Below are 23,472 nucleotides of genomic sequence, written 5' to 3'. Positions count from 1 at the left end.
CACTAAAGGAAGGGAGGCGGATAAAGCAAAAGCATAGCCATAAAGGAACTACCTTTTAAACATAGATAGCTTTTACATCTTTCAAATCTCTTTCACATGTATTATTTCCTTTGTCTTGACCAAAAAACCTGTAGGATAAATAAGGAAGCTGTTATTCTCATTTGACAGATGAATATGAAGCCAGATTATTGAAGACTCTGAAAGACCTGAAGACATGCTGAGACTTTTATGTAAGGGGCTATAGGAGATTATTGTGAGAGGTTAAGCCTGGCTATAGCGACCGTTCAGAAGATTCACCTTATATGCCATATACACTGCATCTTCCAAACACGTTACTCCTGTGTTAAAATGGCTTTCTATTTTGGAGCATTTTCTATCTATTGTTGAACTCTTTAATTAGCCAAATGCCCAACTGCAATATCCTTATCAGAAGCACTCATGAAAAAACTCAGAAGGCTTGAGAGGTTATTAGAAGTGGGAATGTATGAGGAAAAAACTTCCAGAAACTCATTTTACTCCAGCAACTGACTTCAAAAATCATTTCTGAGTAACAAAGCAGAAGTCGAGTCAGTTTAACCTATGTGGTTCTTAGCATTTATTTGTTCTCTTGACTTTTCTATGTTTTCCTACTTTGTCTCTATTACCAAAGTAGAAGAAAATTTGAAATATTCTGATTAATCAAATGAGTATCTAAGAATTAACTTTCTGGTTGATGTATATTTTTAGATAAAAATATATATACCGATATCTTGGAGCCACTTTTTACCATTCTGGCTTCCACTTATCACAGGGCTTATAGAGTTCACAGTGGCCGTCAGCCAGAGGCCGCCATCACAGATCCCACTGACACCATTGTCACATGACACTGAAATCACAACTAATATTAATTACCTCTGATGGGAGCTGCCCAAGGTCAAATTCAAGCCCTGGCCTGCCTTAAATCCTAAATTCCATGGGGAATTCTTAAGGTCAGCTGACCCTACCAAGCCTGAAAGCTATGTTATCCTAGGTCACTGCAATATTATGATTTATAAAATATTAGGTTTATATTCATAGTTCCTGGCTCACAGCTCCTGAAACCCTTGGAATTTCCCAAGTGTTGACAATGATAAAGGTATCTTTTATTACGTGAATGAGGTGACTTGGAAGCACCTAACATAGGGGCTGGTTGCCAGGAGACCCAACCATGTGATTAGAGGGTTGAAACTTTCAGTCTCACCCCTCAATCTCAGGGGAAGGGTGAGGGATTGAAGGTTGAATTAATGGCTAATGGCCAATGATTTAATCAATCATGCCTAAGCAATGAAGCCTCCATAAAAACCCAAGAGGACGAGGTTTAGAGAGCTTCCCAGTTGGTGAAAACATGGAGATTCTGGGAAAGTGGCGTGCCTGAAGAGGGCATGGAAGCTCCTCACCCCTTCCCACGTACCTTGCCCTATGCATCTCTTCCATCTTGCTCTTCCTAAGTTATAGTCTTTTATAATAAACCAGTGATCTAGTAAGTAAGAGGTTTTTTTACTTCTGTGAGCCAGTCAAGCAAATTAAATAAACCCAAAGAGTGGGCTGTGGGAACTTCTCATTTATAGCCAGTTGGTCAGAAGTACAGGTAACAACCTGGACTTTCAACTGGCATTCTGAGTTTGTGGAGGTCGTTGGGACCTCCAATCTGTGGCCTGTCAGGCAAAAGCATAGTAACCCGGGCTTGCACCTGTCATCTTAAGTGTGTGTTGGAGTGGGGTAGGGCAGTCTTGTAATATTGAACTCTTAACCCGTGGAATCTGATACTATGTCTGGGTAGATTGTATCACAATTGAGTTGAATTCTTCAATACTCTGCTGGTCTCTGAGAATTGGCGGGGTGTGTGTGTGAGTGTGTGTGTGTGTGTGTGTGTGTGTGTGTGTGTGTGTGTAGTGGGATGCCCCACTCCCATGTTGGAATTGGGTCCAGGAGTTCAATTTAGTCACACACATACACACTCACACACACACAAAGCCACCAATGTGTTCCTCTGACNAATTCTGCTTTATTGGGAGAAAGAACAGAATGCACTGGAACATAGTGCAAACCTTGAAGCTTTAAGTATTAACTACAGACAGATGGAGGAGATATCCCCACTCCCATGTTGGAATTGGGTCCAGGAGTTCAATTTAGTCACACACATACACACTCACACACACACAAAGCCACCAATGTGTTCCTCTGACCCTCCTACCCATCATCTCATAGGACATTAAGCTTCTTGTCTCTATTCAAACACTCTTCCCCCACTCCTGCCTCATAGCTATCAACTCTGCCCTCTGAAACTTCATTTTTATGATAACTGAACCATCCTGTCTTCAACCTATTCACAGATGCTCTCTTCACTTCCTGACCTTAACTGAAACCAGGCTCTCCCAAGGACATAGCTTTCCCAAGTACCACTCTCCAGTTGAAGGAGTTCCTATATCTACTGGAATATCCCAATGGCTACCTCAAACTCAGCAAGGACAAAATTGAACCTGTCATCATCATTATATATATCATTCATTCTCTTCCCCCCCTGCCTCCATGACACAAGACACAGAAGTTAGTCACTTAAATCAGGAATCTAAGGGTCAGCCCAGACTCATCTTTCTTTTTCCTTCTCCACGTTCTATCACTCACCAAGCCCTGCCCATTTGGTCTATTAAATAGTTCTCTTAGCCATTTCTTCTCCTGTGTTTCTATTTTTAGAGTCTAGTTCAAGGCCTTACTTATCTTCTGCCTAGATGGCCATTTTTTTGCTTTCAATGCACTCAGGAAGTCCATCCTCTAGCTGGGTGTCAAAGGGGCCTGTCTAACACAGAGTTGACCATGTTATTCCTCTGTCTGTACTGGTCCAGTGACTCACCCAAGCCTGGCTGAGCTCCCTTCCAGGGAAAAACAGGCCCTCTTTCATCTGTTCCTGTCTACCTCCTCATTCTTATCGTCCTGAAGTGGCTGCCTCCCACTTTATGCGTTAAACACCTCGTTCTTCATTGCTCTCATGCTAAAACACTCCTGTGCTTTTCTCCATTCAGCTCCCTTTTGCCTGAAATGCCCTTTCTAACTTTACTCCCACCCTTTGCCTGGTTGCCTCTTACACTTTAAGCTTTGATTGGTGTTATCTTATTTGGGAAATATTTCTTGAGTAATCATGCGAAACTCAATAACCCTCCCTGTGCTCTCCCAGTATCCTCTGGTTTATAGTAATTATATGAGTATGTGTGCATCTTTCCTTGATCTATTTTCCTGGAGGTCAGAGACTACATTTTTACTTTTTTTTTTTTGTTTTTACATTTTCATCTATGGGTCTAGCAAAGTGACAGAAACATACTAGGTGCTTAATAAATATTTGATGCACCAGAATAATTTCCACCGAAAATGGATTTGCCAAGTTTTGGTTGCCTTCAGGCATGTAGGCATTCATTTATTCATTCAACAATAGAACACGTACTAAATATTTATGTCCTATTTATCTAGCATTCTTGATCTCCCTGCTGTTTAGATATGCTGTAACTTCTTGAAATGCCTCAAATTCAATTTCACTAAGAAGCACTCTCTTCTAAACTACAGAATCTGGCTTGTGCAAAATAACCGATATATAGGTGATCTTGGAAGAGGCAAAGCTAGGATAGCCCATTGCCCCGTGAATTTACAATCTGATGTGTCTATACAGATCTGCAATATTTGGCAATAGAGAGTTTTTTAAAACCTTTCAGCAAACGTAAATTAATAAAACACAAACTGAATACCTAAATTCTAGAGAACTCAAAGAGAAAAAAAAAAGGTCAGAACTGGGTGAATTTAATGAGAATCAGCTACAGAAGTTAAGGTTTGTCTTTAAGGCAGAGACTCAGTGACTATGAATGTCTTAAGTGGCAGGAAAATAATATTTATGGTTAAAGAAATGGCATGAGGAAAAGCAGGAAGGTAAAAGCTCTTTTGAGGAAACAGTAAGCTCATTTGCTTGACTGAACTACAGTCTAAGCTGGGATATGTGACCAGTTGGTCAGCATGCAGGTCTTGCACAAAACAAATCTATGAAATTAAAATTAGTCTTCAGGGTTAACTGTGTTAGACCATCTCCAAATCAATTCCTTCCTCCCTTCTGTCCCTGGGATGGGGGTAGAGGCTTGCTGTTCCTCCCATCTTGAAGTAGAATCTATTTACCCATCCCTTAAAATCTGGGATAGCCTATTACTTGCTTTGTCTGATAGAATCTGACAGAAGTGATGCTGAGGTACTTCCAGCCCTAGGGTGTGTGCAGGAGGCCTGGAAGCTTCTGCTTTTTCTCTTGGAACCCAACAACCACGTCATAAAAAAACTTGGACTTCACCACTGAATAAAAAGATGCCACGTGGAGAGAGACCTGGAAGATAAGACACCATCTTGGACAGGTGGTCCAGCCTAAGATGGATGGAATCACTAAATGACCTAAGTTATATCAGATGGATTAGAAGAACCACCAGCAAGGCTAGGCAACCCACAGAAGCATGGGTTAAATTGCCATTGTGTTAAGCCACTAACTTTGGTGGTGCTATTGTTATGCCACAACAGAAAACTAAAACATCATCCCACTCCTTTCACCTCCTCATATCCACCCAACTTCATATACCATGTGCCCTCCTGCTGAATAATAATAATAATAATAATAATAATAATAAAATTTAACCTTGAACACTTACTACTATGTCTGACATTAGACCAAGAGTTTTACAAAAATGATCTTATCCTCAGAATAATCCTAAGAGATGATGTGATGGGTCAAATAGTGGTCCCCCAAAAGATAGGTCCCTGGAAAATGTGAGTATGACCTTATTTGGAAAAAAGGTCTTTACAGATGTAATGATTGAAGGTCTTAAAATGAGATCAACCTGGATTATCTGGGTAGGCCCTAAATTCAATGACAAGTGTCTTTATTACAGACAGAAAAGTAAAAGATACAAACAGAGTAAACCATGTGAAGACCAAGGCAGGGACTAGAGTGAGCAGTCACAAGTCAAGGAGTGCTTCCCGCCACCAGAAGCCGGAAGAGACAAGGATTAGAATCTCTTCTAGAATCTATGGAAGAAGCACAGCCTTCCTGACACCTTGATTGCAGACTTCTGGCCTCCAGAAATGTGAAAGAACAAATTTCTATTGTTTTAAGCCAAGTTTGTGGTAATTTGTTACAGTAGCTCTAGAAAATTAAAACAGATGGCTTCTGTTTTTATTCCCATTTTACAGATGAAGAGACAAGTTACTTAATGAAAAGATTAAATAACTTGACCAAAGGCACACAGTCATAAGCAGAGGGGTCAGGCTTGAATGTAAGCCATCCGTGGGTCTTCATCATACCTGTTATCTTGGACCAGTCCTGCCTCCTTGCACTCTGTATCTACCTTTCTAGCATCCTATCAGTCAAAAATACCCAGCTTGCAGCAAAGGTCAGGAAAGGGTTTAATATTTCATTCACACTGTGTTATTAATTCTTAATACCAGGTTAGTGTTTTAACCCTCCTGGGACATAATATAATTCTGCTTTATTGGGAGAAAGAACAGAATGCACTGGAACATAGTGCAAACCTTGAAGCTTTAAGTATTAACTATAGACAGATGGAGGAGATATTTCACAACCAAGAAATTTGCCTTTGTTTCTCCTTACTTACCATTTAGTATTAGGTTAGGTATGGGAGAAATTTAGAACCCTCTAAACTATAAATTCTTAAAGGGCAGGATTTGAGTTTAATATACAGGTGTTTCTGCTATAATGTAATATATACATAGCTGAAAACCTAAGGTCTACCAAAATTATGCACAAAAATGTAACAAGGGATTATGGGGCTAGCTAGGAATCTTAGGACCCAAGGAATAACACAATGGTGAGTTCCCTGGGTTTTCTTTTTACCTTATATATTCCAGACTTGGAGCTGAAGAAGCAAGCAATCTCAGAAATGCCAATGGCTACAGACAAAAAAAAGACCCAAACAAAACCTGCTCTCTTTACCAAAGGACCAGGAAAGGGCAAATCTGGAAAGACAGAAGTTAAAAATACAATACCATTTATAATTGTTCAAAAAAGTTGTATGCTGGGCTGGCCAAGTGGTGCATTGGTTAAGAGTTAGCTTGGGACGCCAGCTCTGAACAGCAGGGCCCCAGTTTGGCTCCCACATGGGGGCCAGTGATGTGCCCTCTACAGCTAAGATGGTGAACAGCAGCTCAACCTGGAGCTGGGCTGCCATGAGTCACCGGTGCAGCCATCGCTACAGTGGGTTGCCATAAGCTACCGTGTGTGGCCAGCAGCCAACGTAAGCTTCCAAGAGCCGCCGTGAGCGGCCCTCCAATGGCGGGCGATCAATTTCCTCAGCTGGAAAGAGCATAACAATAATACCAACATGGGCCAGTGAAGCGACGTCCTCCACAACTAGACTGAAGAACAAAAGGACAGTAACTTGACTGTTCCCCTTCCCTGATTCTCAACACTGTTCCCCTCCCCCAATTCCCCAATAAAATCTTAAAAAAAAACAAGTGATATACTTTTATGTAAATATAGCAAGCCATGTATAGCACTTGTATGCTAAAGACTACAAAATGCTGATGAAAGAAATCAAAGAAGATTTAAAAAATGGAGAAATGCACAGTGTTCATGGATTGGGAGACTCAACACACTACAGATGTCAATTCTCCTCAGTTGATATTCAGGTTTAACACAATTTCTATCAAAATCCCAGCAAGTTTTTTGTAGACATTGACAAGATTATTCTAAAATATATATGGCAATGCAAAACAATGTCGAAAGAAAGAATAAAATGGGAGGTATCAGTCTACCTGATTTCATGCTATTTAATCATAGCTATAGTAATCAAGACTGTGTGGTGTTGGTAAAGGAATACACATATAGATCAATGGAACACAGTAGAGAACCCAGAAATAGGCTCACACAAATATATCCAATTAATTTTTGATGAAGACATTCAGTGGAGGAAGGATAGCCATTTCAACAAATGCTGCTGGAGCAATAAAACATCCATAGGCAAAAGGAAGAAGGCAGAAGAAGAAGGAGGAGGAGGAGGAAGAGGAGGGGGAGGAGGAGGAGGAAGAGGAAGAAGAGGAGGGGAAAGAGGAGATGGAGGAGGAGGAGGAGGAGGGGGAGGAGGAGGAGGAGGAAGAAGAAGAGGGAAAAGAAGGGGAAGGGGAAGGGGAAGAAAAGAAACTTGAAATAAACCTCACACTTAATACAAAATTAACTCAAAATGGACAACAGACTTAAGTCAAATGTAAAACTATAAAACTTTTATTGAAAAAAAAGAAAATCTTTAGATCTAGGGTTAAGAAAAGACATGATTCAAAAAGCACAATCCATAACAGAAAAAAATTGATTAATTGGACTTCATCAAAATTAAAAACGTTCACTCTGCAAAAATATTAAGAGGATGAAAAGAGCTACAGAGCAGGACAGAGTGGGGAATGAAATGGTTCTCTTGACAGTGATGAAAAAAACTATGAAAGGTGACTTTTAGAAGAGAGCTATTGGGTTGTGAAAAAAGTCATGACACATTTTTGCAATGAAAAACGTAAAATATGCCATGACTTTTCCAACAACCCAATATATAAGTTTATTTAATAAATTAGATACAATGTATAAAGACATTCAAATAGCATTGTCCTGCAGACAGATAGAGATGTAGGATTAGAGAGAGGATGTGAGATAAAAGCCACTTGAACAGCGGTGTTAGTGGATGCTAGAGGTGAAGACAAGCTCCCCAAAGTAATGAATCATCATCCCAGATATGGGGTCTGTGGGACTGGATTAGGGTCCTGTCCCTTTACCCAACAAGAAAGGAAGATTTCAATGGAGTTGAACACATGTGTGAAGACAAATTATTCTATTTTCAAAGGCTAGAGAAATGGATGGAGCAAAATCTAAGCAAAACTTAAATCCATGTTTTAAACGGAAAAATTAAGGTCAAATTCCCTGTCTTTCCCCTCACCGAGTCTCCTGCTGATTATATGGTTGAAAGCATTGCCAAAGCCTTCTTCTAATTTTGCAGTGACACTATCTCAGGCTCTGTTTCCTCTTCGCACACCCAAAATTGTTAACTCTGATTTCTTCAGCTATCCCATCTCAAAAACAAATCCTTTGGGACCTCCACAGCTACTGAAAATTCCTCACCACAGTGTAACACCCACCACAGCAAATCCTTCCACATGTTCTCTAGATCATTAATTTCATAGAATATTCTACTTTTGTTGGACTATTCTGCCAGCAGCCCTAACTTGCCTGGTAATGAAATGAAGAGCTGGTGTTTCTCTTGCCAACTCTCTCACCACAAGATTATTTTAATATAAGTTTAATTAATAGGAAGCAGCACACAATAAATAATATCCATAAATGGCTAATGTAAATGGCAATTTCTGGTCCTGCCAAAATCCTACAGCTTTATAGATGCATTTTTTCCACCTCACCGTAGTGACTGATGAGGTAGAAAAATGTCCAGACTTGGCTTCCCCACTGACTTCTGCTAGGGGTCCTGTGATGGATCCGTCCAGGCTCCCACCTTCTCCATTCACCACTAACCCTCCTAGAACACATGTAAAGCATTTCTGAGAAAGCCTCAGCCACATACAGTCAGTTACTTAGGATCCTGGATCCTGAGAAACCTGCTCTTCCAACATCTTAATGGAAGAGCATATGAAAAAACCTCCATTCTTTGATTGTGTAATCCCATTGGGCGCTTTCTCCATTAAAGGTCACTCCAATTCGCATCTGTTCTTGAAGCAGTCCAGGCCTATGACTTGCCTCTGCCAGTTCCGCCTTGGGCCGCTGGCTACTCACTACTAGTTCTCCACTTAGATCTCCCCAGAAATTCTGATGCTCTCACAGTGACCTCAGCAGAAGGTAACATTTTTTTCTATTATCACATCCCTTAATTCACCCATTTCATCAACAACACAAGGCTGTTGGACTTGATCAAGGGTTTAGAGATAAAAATAATTATAATTTTTAATATTAAAAATGACCCTAAACATCACTGGTCCCAGGGTCCATGAAAAAAGTTAAAGAGCAAGTTAAATCTTTCACAGAGAGCCTCAAATTGGGTCCCCTGTTTCCTTGCTTTGCTTTGGTCCCTCTTTAGAAATAGAGAAAGTACATTCTTCATGCATTGTGTTGCAAATGTCTACCTTCCTCTAGGAAACTTTGTCCCTCTATTTAAGAGGGTTGGTCTTATCCTAAAATATGATCCACTACCTCCAATTAGGGCAATCCATGAGACATGATAGTTCGCAGCAGTCTGTCCCCACAAAGACTGAGTTGTTCAATCTGGAACAGTTTGGACCTTCAGCCAAATAACACACACACTCACTCATCTCTCCCAGAACAAGTAAAGTCAAAATCCCTTCTAAAGAAGAGAAACATTTCCCTAAAGACTATATAATCTGCAGAGCTCGCCCCAGGTCAAGGGGATAGCATTTTTACATGATTGGCAAAGAGATAGCAATCTCTCTTTCCCCTTCTTTTGTTTCCAGGCTTTGTCCAGGTCTTTGCAAACAAACAAACCAACAAAGAAGCCCATTATGGCATCTTTAAGAATAACAGTGCCATCAACTTAATTGCTGCTCTTTATCTTGCTTTTCTTTTTCTTGGACCAAATCCTACTCTAGTCAAGATTTCCTCCCATTCTAGTATTGGAAACAGAGCAAAGACAAACAACCAAGAGGTGCACATTCCACCAAAGCCATTCTCTGCAGAATTCCTTTTTCTCTATTTTACTGGGTTTAGCTTCCTTGCAGGGCCTTTTCCCATCAGCCCTCAGGCCTCGTGTTTCTCCTGGGTTGTACATTGTCCCCCACAAGTGAGACTCCATGGCTAACTTGGCAGCCCATTGGTTATACCTAGTTAAAGTTACATGAGCTTTATTAGTATAGCTTTTCTTTAATACATTTTTCTAAAGTTGCGCTTGCTCTGTCCACAGCCATTCAAAATCATCTTCTGCCAAAATCATCTTCTGTCTCTCACATTATAAATCCCTAACCTTCTAAATCCACATTTTCTAAGTCCCTTTATTAGTTCCCATTTCCTTGTCAGGTTTTACTTCTCATCCTCGGATAACTCTGATTTTTTCCAACGCCTCTGCTCACACCATTTTTTGTTTTGTTTTTGCTGTTATTGTTGTTGTTCCTAGAATTTCTCTTTTCCTGCCCTTTTTTTTTCTCCACATCTGCACATCTTCTTCAAGCCTGCTGGCTGCTCTCTTGGATTACCTTCTCATTTCTCACCTGACAAACTAGCTCCCCGAGTTATTAAAATCGAGGAAATTTCCCAACCACCCCTATGCACTCTAGAGCCAATAGTGACTTGTCCAAAAACAATTCTATGGGACTCAAAATAAACATTACTTAATTGATCAGGGCCTGATGGTATGTTGTAATGGCATAATATATGCATTACTTCAGCTATCTTATGAACTAAAAATGCACTCCTGCAGCATTATTAATCAAACAGCCTTCATAGATAACACCAGTTACAACATTCTTTGTTTGGGAAAATGAGGCCTCCATTCTAAATAACCACAAATAAACTTTGAAACGTGACTAGTTCACACCTGGCATCGGTAGACATTGTTGTAATTTCCCACCCACATGCAAACTTCATCTGTTGCAGGAAGCAGCACCTTTTCTCTTTCAAAGGCCTGGATAGACCCAGAAGATACGCATTGCTGCAAACTGGAGGAAGCCCACCTGCTGATGATAATGACTATCAAAGATTTATTTTTGTATATTTTCACCTTTTTATCACATCTACATTTCAAATCCACCCTTAAGAGTTTTAGAATAAGCAGCATGAATTTGGGCAAAGAGCAAACTATTTAGAGACAGGGACCTAGGATAAGGCCTGGCTCTGCTGTGTATTACACATTTAGTTGGTTAAGTCACTTAATCCTTCTGAGCCTCAGTTTCCCTGACAGTAAAGCCAGAGCAGTAACAATGATAATATCCTTCCTGTCAAATTCCATGATTCTTCAGTAAGGCATGGCAGCAGGACTAGTTGTGAGCAGGGGTGGAGCTGCTGAGACAGGTTGGGGCTAGGGTGACCACAGAAATTCCAACCAGCAGGTAGGGCATGGCAATCAAGGGAATTAAGTAATGTCCAGACATAATGCAGGCAAACATCAGGTTAGAAGGTAGAAAGGTAGAAGTAGCAGGATGTCCTCACCTGTGGTCAGAGCCTGGTGGACAAAATAGAGTGGGCGGTATTCGCCATCTCAGTATTTCATGGGGGTCTTTACCAAAGCCAGTTTCCATCCCTTGGGAAGACAACACAGCATTAAAAATTTTAAGAAGGTAGACTAGATAGCTAGAATGGGAATTCAAAGGGAAGCCCTGTTCTATGAAATAAGGCCAGAAGACATTTGAAAACAGGTGGCAAACTATCATGACACTCTAAGGCAGTTTAACCCTCATTCAAGACAAATCAATAATTCTAGCAATCATCCCTGAGACCCCACGCCCAGCAGCAAAAGAACCTTGGAGCATGACACTGAGGCATGCACATTATGGGGGCAAGGTATGAGTTATCGGAATGTAAGTTGAGTCAGCAGAGGGTGGTTTGACATAACAAACATTTTTCTGTAGAATTACAGTTGACTCATCAGTTAGCTCAGCTTGTTGTATCTTTGTGTTTGGCCAGGTGCTCATTTCCAGAGCCAGTGAGTCCTTCTTAACTTTGGCCTTGTGGCCACAAATCGCTCTGCTCCTACCAGCTACTCTGTAAATGCTGGGTGCCGTGGCACTGTGGGGGTGAGGTGGATCAACACACAGCAGGCACTTCGCAAGTGTCAGGTGAGTGCATGGACAGAGGATTGAAGAATGAATGTAACAGGTTTAAGCCCATGCGTGACAAGTGGGGATTCAGACGAAGTAGCCTTTTGTACAAAGAAGAGCCTGTACATTTTCTCTCATGTGCATGAACCTTAAGGGTGTTTTCTTATCCTTCATCATTAAGCCTGCAGACATCCTTAGTCCTCTGCTCTCTGCACATTGTAAGATAGAATGCAGCCCTTGAGTGCCTTTTAAGAGCTGTGTAGGAAAAGAAAAACAAGCTTAGAAGAAGTCAACAAAAGATGAGAAACCAACTGACAATAAATTCAGAGTTCTATTTGAGGCCAGTCAAAACTGGTAAGCAAAAAAAAAAAAAAAATGTGTTAGGCAGAAAATTAATCACGTAGTTAAGACCTTAATATCCATTTGAAAATGACTGATTAATCAGCCCTGATCTATCTCCTTTGCAATGCTATTACGGAGGAGTGTAATATAGGATGGAATGCAAGGTGTCTGATCTTGGCTTACTGGTGATTATGTGAAGAATGTGAACTAGACTGGCGAGGTCTGCCCTGGAGCCCTGCAGGACCCAAACCTGTGTGTGCACCTCAGTGAGTCCCCATCTCGGGAGAGGCCTGTAATCCTGTGCTTCCCCGGCACTCATCCCCAGCAAAGGGACCTCCACATTTCCTAATTAGGTTATACCCAATGCTCCCAGGCTGGTGATGGATGAGATACTGAAGTGTAATCACAACTGATATTATTCAGGTCCCAGGAATGTGTGGTGAGTCTGCTCTGCGAGCTCCAGCAGAAAGCAATGGTGCAGTTGACAAGTAGTCTTTTTACGTTTCAGATTCTGGTCTGGATTTCTTCCTTCTGTTTGCTCATAATTGCACCACAGGTATCTGGAGAGGAGAAATCAACATGCTATAAGTTTCATTTCCTGGTTGTTTTGGGGCTGATGAAGTCATATAAGGCTGGCACGGTCTGCCTGTGAGAATGTTCAGAAATGGGGCCAACTGGGCAGCTTCTGCACCTGCCTTGAGATGTTTGGTTGCCTAGAGGCCCAGGTAATCACAGAAAAGCCAATTAACTTAATCAACAGGTCTTGTGCCAGACATTGTGGTAAAAGAAATGATGGAGATAAGCTGCCTATCCTGAAACGGTTAACCATCAGGTGAAAAAGACAAAACATGCCAGTGACTAACACAAGTCAGATGCAACTCAGGGCTATAACAGAGGGTTAAACAGCGGGAAGATTAACTCTGACTAAAGGGAGGAGGACTACCAAAGGGGAGTCTTGAAGGAGGGGTACATTCTAGGACATAAGAGATGTGATGGAGCCATGGGCAAGGAGCTGTAATAATACAGAGGAGGGACAGTAGCCCAGCAGACAGAGGCCCACGTCCTCAGAGAAGAAGTGAGCCTTGAAGGATATGGAGATGGTAGCCAGATAAAGGGCAGGGAGAAGCGCTTTCTAGAAAGAGGAGAGAGCAATGCCCACACAGAGAGGCGAAAGAACACCGCAGTTTTGAATTCCATCAGTAACTCAGTATGTTTGGAATCTGAGGGTGGTTGAGAAGATAAGCTTGGAGAAGTAGCAAGGGCCAGGGCATGACAGATTTTGTTGTTGTTGTTGTTGTTTTTTTAGCCGGCTAAGTGCTTTTTATTTTATCCTGATGGCTATGAGAAGGCACATGAGGTGCTCCAATCTATTGACTTGATGACTAACTGGGTCTGGGAAGGGAGCATGTGGATGAAAGATCCAGGTGAGACATGAAGGAGCTTAAACCAGAAATATAACTGACCGGCAAGTCGGCTCATGTGATCTTATAGGTTTCACCGGGCAGGAGGAAAAAAATGGAATAATTCTCCTAACTAGTCACTAATACTATTTTCCAATGATCACTCTGTACCTTGTTTCATTATTTATACAATGCTCTCTCCTCTAGAGGTAGATTATGAGTTTCTTAAAGGTAGATCAGAAAGATTCATGTCTAATTCAACCAGGTGTTACTCACACTCTAGCACAGGTCTTACACATGTTAACCATTCTCTAAATAAGTGTTAAATGAACAGGAAACACAGATTTGTGTGGGGGAAGAAGAAGGGAAGTGGTGCCAGGGTCACTATTTAAGCCAAAACAAAGTCCTTCAACTACTTGCTGTGCAGAAAGGTTACTTTCCTTGTCATCATGGACTTCCTTCAGAGAGTTGTGGCCACCAGAGACCTTCAGAGAAGACTTCAGAATGCCCCTGTTGCCCATCTTCCTAGGGATGGTAGGCAATAAAGTCTATAGAATTTCTAGAAGTTTCCAAAGACTGCTAGACATACACCTGCTAGTGCAGGGCAAAAGTGAGCAGGAGTTTCTTGTCAACATTTGAAGATATCCACTCACCTATTTATTCATACCTAAGGGTTCAGGTTCACCAGGATTCTCTCAACCCATCTATTTCCAAATTGTGTTCCAAAGCCAGCAGTGTTTTACATAGTGAAGGTATATGGCAATATAGACTATAGCATAGCACATTACATTCAGTTGTCATGTCTCCTTGAGCCCTTCTTCACTGTGACACTTTCTAAGGCTTTCCTTGTTTTTGATGACCTTGGCACTTTTGAGGAGTACTGGTCAGCTATTTTGTAGAATGTCCCTTAACTAGGAATTGACTGATATTTTTCCCCATGATTAGAACACGACTATGAATTTGGGGGAGGAGAGTCACAGAGATAAAGTATTCTTCTCATCACATCATATCAAGTCTGCATCCTATCAACATGATCTATGATGCTGATGTTGACCTTGATTACGTGGCTAAGGTAGTGTTTGTCAGGTTTCTCCACTGTAAAGTTACCTTTCCCCTACCTTTTTATATTATATTCTTTGAAAGGAAGTCACTCTATGCAGCCCACAGTTAAAGAGTAGGGCGTTATACTCTACGTCTTTGACAGAGAAACATTTACATAAGTTATTTGGAATTCTTCTGCAGGGGAGATTTGCTTTGTCCCCCATTTATTGATTTACTCAATCATTTATTTATATCAGTATAGATTCATGGATATTTATTTTATGCTTTGGGTTAAAACCCAATGCTACTTTATTTTGTTGCTCAGGTTGTTCCATCTTTGGCCATTGAAAGTTTTTTCAGGAAGTCACAGTGGCCGAGTGGTTAAGGCGTTGGACTTGAACGCTTTTTCAGTTGGCTCCTGTGTCGCTTAAAATATGCTAGTCATTGTGGGATGCTGTTGAGCATTTCCTTACTTTCTGGAACTATAAGATGTTCAGGCTCATCTTGCACATTTCCTACCCTGATGTTACCCAGTCCTAGAATCAGGTATTTCTCCACAGAGCCCTGGGTTTTTTTTACTGGAGAATGGTATTAGAGACCAGGATCTGGATGTGCTGGGTACTTCTGGCATGCTGTTAATTCTAGGCCCTCTCAGCTGACAGAGAAAGAATATATGTGTGTGCATATTAACCCATGTATGTACACATATATCTATAAATATTTCTATCTAAAAACTATCTTTATCTACATTAAGCTAGGTATAGGTTCATACTGATGTCTCCAACTCTAACCCAGTACCACACGGATCATTCTAGCCTTCTCCCCTTGCTTGTCTACATTCTCTCCCCTACAATGACAAACCTGGCTCCCACCATCAGCCATTCATTACTTAATTGCTCAATTCCAGTGTATTATAGAATGCCTACAAAATTGTTAGCCCATAACCTTGTAGAAAATAACTTTATAAACTAGAGTGCTTATGTATAATTCCTTTTGCCTTCAATTTTACAGGCTCCATTTATTTCCAAATTTACTTAGGTCAGCACTTTTCCCCCACTCCCATCAATAAGATTGCTCATGCATTTATAACACAGTTAGATTCTTTTGTTATATTTTGCATTCCATTCAGGGATCCTACAACCTCCTAAAGGATTTTCAAATATGCATAATTAAGGTTTACCCTTTGTGCTATCAAGTTCTCTGGATTTTCACAAAGGTGCAGTGTCATGCATCTACCATTTTTACACCACCATAGAGAATAGTTTCACCACCCTAAAAAAATAGGTTTACCTATTCAACTCTTTCCTCACCCAAGTCCCTAGCAACCATTAATCTACTTACCATCCCTATAAGAGTTTTGCCTTTTCCAAGATGTCATATAAGTGGAATTGTATAGTGTGTAGCTTTGTAATATTGGCTTCTTTCGTTTAGTAATATACATTTAGGATTCATCCATGTCTTTGTGTGGTTTGATATTTCATTCTGTTGCATGAATGTACCACAGTTTGTTTAGCCATTCACCGATTGAAGGTTGCTCCTTGTTTTGGCAATTATGAATAAAACTGCTATAAACATTCTCACACTGGTTTTTGTGTGGACATAAGTTTCAACTCAATTGGATGAATGCATAGGAATGTGATTGCTAGATCTGTTTGACTTTGTAAGAAACCACAAAACAGTTTTCCAAAGCGGCTGTTACCATTTTGAATTCATACCAGCAATTCAATAAGAGTTCCTGTTGCTCCACATTCTTGCCAGCAAATAGTATTGTCAGTTTTTTGGAGGTTTTTTTTGGGGGGTGGGGTGAGTATGTTAACCACTCTAATAGGTGAATAATAATATCTCATTGTTGTTTAACTCTTTTTAAAATATTTAAAGTTTGTCAGAGATGGGGAGTAAACTTAAAAACTAAACAAAAAAATCAGAATCACTGAGTTTTGAAATAATTCAGGCTACAGGATAAGAGGCCTACCTTTTTGGGGTCATATCAGAAATTTGGTGTAGAATGGAACAGAATAGAGAGCCCAGGAATAAATCCATGTCTATATGGTCAGTTAATCTATGACAAAGGAAGCAAGAATTTACATTGGGGTAAAGACAGTCTATTCAATAAATGGTGCTGGAAAAACTGGACAGATACATGCAAAAAAAATTAAACTGGACCACCTTCTTACACGATATACAAGGATAAACTCAAAATGGATTAAAGACTTCAATGTAAGACCTGAAACCATGAAACTCCTAGAAGAAAATATAGGAAGTAAACTCTCAGACATTACCCTTAGTAATATTTTTACTGATATACCTCTTCAGGCAAGAGAAACAAAAGAAAAAATGAATGAATGGAACTACATCAAACGAAAATGTTTTTTTCACAGCAAAGGAAACGATCAACAAAATGAAAAGACATCCTCCTGAATGGGAGAAGGAGGTGGTTGGGGCATGGGCTCTGGGTTGGTTGGTTTGCATATAAAAGGTGTACTCCCAGACAAGTTGTTTGCTATCTCTGGAAATTAGCTAACCCTGAAAGGGTCAGTGCCTTCCAGTAACAGCAAGGCTCCAAGATGTCAAAGCATTATAATAAAAATACATGCTAAAACTCTCCACCTTGTGTAGTCTTTATTGTAGGACCTATTTCCACTGGCACCACCCAAGACTGCGTTTAGCCTCTTCCGCCTTGACCTCCTTGGTTCCTGAGGTCTAAGCAATGTCAGCCTCTCTGAATGCTTGGGACAACCTTTCCTTCTTCACATCCTAGTAAGATGAGGCTGCAAAGGGCTCCTGCACACCTGTCTTGTACTTCATGCTTGGCAAGTCTTGTCAAGTGTACCTGTTATGTGGTCCCATGTGACCCCTGGAGGCGGGAGGAGGGGGTCCTCTTCCCCTTGTACTGCCATTTAACATTGCTCAAATCTTTCTGCTTGCCTGAGAATCTAAATATTTACAGGTCCCCCTTATCCATGTATTACCTTCTGTTTCCCCCTCTCCCCACCCCCCCAGCTTTATGTGCTGTTGTTTCTCTTAGGTCACTCCTATGCTTCATTCATTCAACACACATTTGATGCACCTGAATTCTGTGACAGGAATTGTGGCAGATTTCAGGGACACAGAGACAAATAAGCCTATCCCTGTGGGATACGAAGAATGATCTGAACACACTTTTTGAGGTTTGATAATATGCCAGTAACTTTCATAAGAACTGTTTCATTTAATCTTCATACCCTCTTTCAAGATATGTTCTAAGATAACTTTATAAAGATTCCAGTCATATTGTATTAGGGTCCACCCACATGGTCTCATTTAATTTTAACTACCTCTTTAAAGGCTTTCTCTCTAAAAACAGCCACATTCTGAGGTTTTGGGGATCAGGACATTAACATATGAATTTTGAAAGGACACAATTCAACTCCAAAGTTCAAACCCTACCCATTCTTCTAATCCTTCCTCATATGTTTTCTCTTCAAGAAGCCTGAAATTTTACCAGTTGGAACTGCTCCTTCCTTGTAAGGCTTTTGCTCCAGTCCACCACTTAACAGAAGGCCCTACAGGAGTATAAGCTCCTTGAACAACTGAACAATGTCTTGTTTTATAAATTGTGTCTTATTATAGCTCCTAATTGCATATAGCTTGATGCTTTATTCAGAGTAAAAACTCAACAACTCTTCAGTAGATGAATGAATGGATGATGGTACACTCAGACAATGGAATATCATTCAGTGCTAAAAGAGAATAAGCTATCAAGCTGTGAAAAGACATGGAAGAACCTTAAATGCTTATTACTAAGTGAAAGAAGCCAATTTGAAAAGGCTACACACTGTATGATTCCAACTACATGACATTCTGGAAAAGACAAAACTATGGAGACAGTGAAAAGATCAGCATTTGCCAGGAAAAAGAGGAAGGGAGGGATGACTAGCTGGAGCACAGAAGATTTTGGAAGCAGTGAAACTATTTGTATGACACCATCATGGTGGACACATGTCATACACTTGTCCACACTCACAGAATGTACAACACCAAGAGTGAACCCTAATGCAAACTATGGACTTCGGGTGATGATGTGTCAATGTAGGCTCATTGATTGTAACAAATATATCTCTCTGGTGTAGGGTGTTGATAGTGGAGGAGGTTGTATGTGTGTTGGTGGCAAAGCGGAGGGGCAGAGGACATGGGGAAACTCTGTACTTTCTGGTCAATTTTGTTGTGTACCTAAGATCACTCTAAAAAATGAAGAAAGAAAATCAACAAATATATATACATATATATATATATATATATGTATATATATTATGTATTATGTTATAAATAATATATCTCATGAATTTTTTAAATTTTCAATTACAGTTGACATTCAATATTATTTTATATTAATTTCAGGTGTACAGCATAGTGGTTAGACATTTATATAATTTAAGAAGTGATCCCCTAGACTATACCCACCTGGCACTATACATAGTTATTACCATATCATTCCCTATGCTTTACTTTACATCCCATGACTATTGCGTAACTATCAATTTGTACTTCTTAATCTCCTCACCTTTTTCACCCTGCCCCCAACCAACAAGTATATTTTTTTAATTGAATTGAATTTTCTGCACAACCCTCACACATTTGTAAATCTGGGTGTAACTTCCATCTTTAGGTTTTCCCTAAACCCTGATATCCTTTATAGCTAACTAGGTCATTAGCTTGACAAGGGACAATAAAGCAATTAAGGAAGAGAATGGTGTCTTAGAGTTGGACATTCCTCCATCTTAGTCCTTATATTGGGCTATTTCAGGACAGCATGAGCCTCAGAGTAGGCAGCCCACCTCCAAAGCAATGTGAACTGTAATCCAAGGTGGAATAAAACTTTGATGAGCCAGAATGCTATGCTAAAGGCCTAGGGTTCTAGTTCATTGGTTCCATAGCTCCTGAGTGTACCCTCCCTCCCAAGCCTGCCCTCCCAGAAGAAAGCACAGCATTCCCTGTGGATAGCACTGTTCACCCATTGTTGCAGTGATGTGGGTGTGCGCTTCTGGGGTCCATTGCTAAAGAAATAAAGTTCAGAATCCACTGTCAGTGCTGCTGCTGGCAAAGGACAAATATCCAGAGGAGCTGAGCTGACAAATGGACAACAAAAAGTCCCTTATAAGTGAGAGAGAGAGGAGGAGGAGTGAGGAAGAAAGAGAAGGTCCGAGGAGGCCGGAGATCCTTCACCACCATGAAACTCACTAATCAAGTGCTTGATCCTTAATGACATCCACTAGGGAGGCTGTTCACTGGGTTGTGAAGATCTGTGCCTGGTATAGGTGCACTCATACCACCTGCCCCAGCCCTATACAATAAAACATTCAATGACCACTCTATACGAAGGCTTACTTCAAATGCCACCTCTTCCATCAGGCCATCCTGATCACCCTAACCAGAAGCCATCTCTCTACTTATTGATCATCTCACCATGGTTTCAACTGTGTTCTGTGTTTCTTGGCGCCTATACTAGTCAGGAAGGCGTTTCAAGAAGCTCCTTGGTGAAAGCATAGAGAGATAAGAGGGGAAGGGATCCTCACTACGGCTCAGCCAGAACAGCCGCACTTTCGCCTGTAACATTCATCAGATCGGGGTCCTTCCTGCAATTCCATTTAAAAAGGGAAAAACTTGAAAACCACTAATGTGTAGTGAAATATCACTATTTCTGGACCATCCATCCCAAATAATCCAGATGGTCTCAATTTAGATATATGTTGTCTCACTGTTAGATAACGTATCTGGATCTGGGTCCCTACTTGGCATTTGAAAAATATCATGGAGCTGATGACATTTATCATACACTGTCTTGTAATAATACTTGTATGCTTGTTTTATGATCTCCACAAATTTGAAACTGCTTAAATGTAGGAAGCATATTCTTCTTTGCATCTTTTAGAGGACCAGCCACAGTGCCTTATGCTCTGGTGTTCAACAAACATAAGATGAATGACGATAAGAATGTTATTATAGGTCATGTTCACTAGCACGATTTGTACAGCAGGTCCGCCTTAAGATTTACAACATAATGGAGTGAATGTGCAAAATTCTTATCTTTGCTTTCTAGGGAGACCCACAATAGGAAACAATTTAAATATAGGACTTTACAAACCAAAAAGGAAATCTTAGATCACTCTAGGAACAGAGATTTTAATACAGGGCCACAAAGGAGACCACTACCTTTGAAGAAGCTCAGTGTTCAGTGTTCATTTGTATAAATATCACAGCCGTTCTGGGTGAAGGTGCAAAGTTTAGGGTTACCAAATGTTGACTGTTGTGTGTGTGCCTAATTTGCATAACATGTCATTCTGCTCAGACAACTAGCCAGACTGCAGTCAAGGGTACCTCAATGTCTCTGGGGAGTTAAGACAAAGGCCTTTAGAATACCTTTTCCACGTTCTGTGAAGCAGGTTTGGAAAGACCAGAGAAATATAGGTCAGTCCAAGAGAAATGCCAACATTATTGGCCCAATTCCTTGGCACACAGTGGACACTGCATAAACATGTGTTGAATGTGTGAAATGGCTCTCCTGTTCTCCTGCTCCAGCCTGTTCAGTCAGTAGTCAGGCAGCTCAAAGCACTCTCAAGCCCACAAGCCCACCTATCAACTATTCTTCTGGAGGAAAATGCCACAACCACTGTTTCTAGAGAATTGACAACAAAGGCTAATAAGTGGACTTTGGAGTATCCACTAAGCCTGGAGGGGGGAATGTACTTGAGAGTCTGTTACATCAGTAGGGTGAGGGGCAGCAAAAGATCTGGCCTTGAGTCTAAGTGACCTTGGGGCTCAAAGAGTAGGAGGCTATTGTCAGATGTGGTTTTCAAACACCCCTATGGAATGTTCTCTATGAAGTAAATGTAAGGACAGTCCTAAGAGTCCCCCACTGCATGTTTCTGTCCTGGTTTCTTTGTTTGAGTATGAATTAAAATGGTCTATCCTTTGTGCACAGGGACTTCTGACACTAGGCAACACAATAAAGGTGACATTAGAAAGGCAGAGACAGTGAAGACATGTACCTGTAGGGTGCAAGTATGTGTTGTGCATGTATTGGGGAGAGGTACACGTCCTTCTGTAAGTGTACGAATGCATGTAAGGGAGCAGGAGAAATGGAGGTATCATTGCAGACCTCTCTCTTCCCCTCTTTTTTTTTTTATCTTGTTTCTCCCTAAACCCAGAACATTAATTGAAATAATCATACTTCCTGTTCATTGTATAATCACTGTCATAGCTCTATAATGTCCATTTTGACAGGTACTAAATTGGATGAACAAAGAAACTTTGACAATGCAACAGATTGGATTTGCTACCAGGTATACATATGAAGAAGTTTCAGAGAAAGAATTAATAGAGATTGAAATCTATATAAACCAAGGTATCACTATCTGCATGACCTTGAAATGAATCACAGACCTTTCTCTAGTTCATTCATTAAAGCATTGTAGTATTCAACAAATATTTATCATGTGCCAGGTAGCTATACAAAGTACTGAGGATTCATTTTTACATTCATTCAACAAATATTTATTAAGTCCTTACTATATGTCAAGCACTTATGTAGCAGTGAGTAAAATACGCAAAGCTTCCGCCCTTACAGAGCTTACCTTCTAGTGATGTGGGGTGGAGGAGATAATAAAGAAGTAAATATTCAATATGTTGGGTGATAAATGTTAGGAAGAATAAAGGGGGTAAAGAGATAAAAAGGGCTATGGGTGATATTTTATATAGATTGTATTGGAAGGCCTCTGGGAAGCTAACATTTAAGCAGGGGCCCTAAACAAGCTAAGGAAGAAGACATACAGGTATCTGGAGAAAAAGCAGTCACCAAGAATACCATAGGAAGGACTCATTACACACAAAAGCTTTTTAAGTTGCCTCAAATCCCTTCCAAAAGAAGCAAAAGAGTAAATCACTCAAAAGGGGCTTATCTACCAAACATGGACAAACAACTTAAGACAAACAAGAAATGAGATGAACATAAAGGGTTTTTTAAAGCATGGAAGGCTATATAAAGTAACACTGTTTATTAGTTACTGGTTTCCAGTCAACAACCAGGATCAACTATGCATCTATATTCGAAGGTCTTATCCACAAATAAAATTGGTACTGCCTGAGTTCAAAAGCTACAATAATTCAAATGCCAAAGGGTCCTAGAATTGGGTTACTGAGAGTTACTGGCTAACCTGCTCAGAACTCTATGCTAGGCCTGCTGTTTGCAAGCTCATAGTCTCCTAGTGCACCATTTCCTGCTGCATTTGATTAGGTGAAACTAAAATCTTCTAACCAAGCCATGATCTGAAGTTCTTTATTTACAAGGAAGTCACTGCTTAGAAAATGCTTTAGCTCTTGGCAATTGTTCAACCAAATTCATTAGCACTGGTTAACTTTATTTCCAGGAGTGGTGAAATTCTAATTGGGTAGCAAAGAAGGGAATCCTCCAGCTACAAAGACATTCTCATTCAAAATGTTCTAATATTCCACCTTCTCTTACATTTTTCCTTACATCTAACTTAGGGGCATAATCGAGAACATGCACACACAAATTCAGTCTGAATGTGGCATTTTGGAGGAAAAACCCAGCTGAGTACACATGAGTGTTGCAGCTTTGCCAGAAGAGAAATAGTTATGCATTATACATGGACTATAAAGACATTTTTTGTAAGCCTTACTTTAAAATGTTTGAGTTTTAGAACTTAAAATGTTCCATGTGTTTAGTATTTCTTGTTCAGCTAGACTAAAGAAAAGTGGTTGAAATTCAGTCTCAGCATACATGCGGTATATTTCAGGAATGTTTGCTATATTAATATTTCTGGAGCTGTGGAGTTTGTGAACATGGCTTTTACACTCATTGCTGGTTGTAATCAAGGGGTTACTTATTCAA

Source organism: Hipposideros armiger, unplaced genomic scaffold (genome assembly GCF_001890085.2).
Source record: "Hipposideros armiger isolate ML-2016 unplaced genomic scaffold, ASM189008v1 scaffold_116, whole genome shotgun sequence".
Classification (NCBI taxonomy): Eukaryota; Metazoa; Chordata; class Mammalia; order Chiroptera; family Hipposideridae; genus Hipposideros; species Hipposideros armiger.
This window is presented reverse-complemented; position numbering follows the sequence as displayed.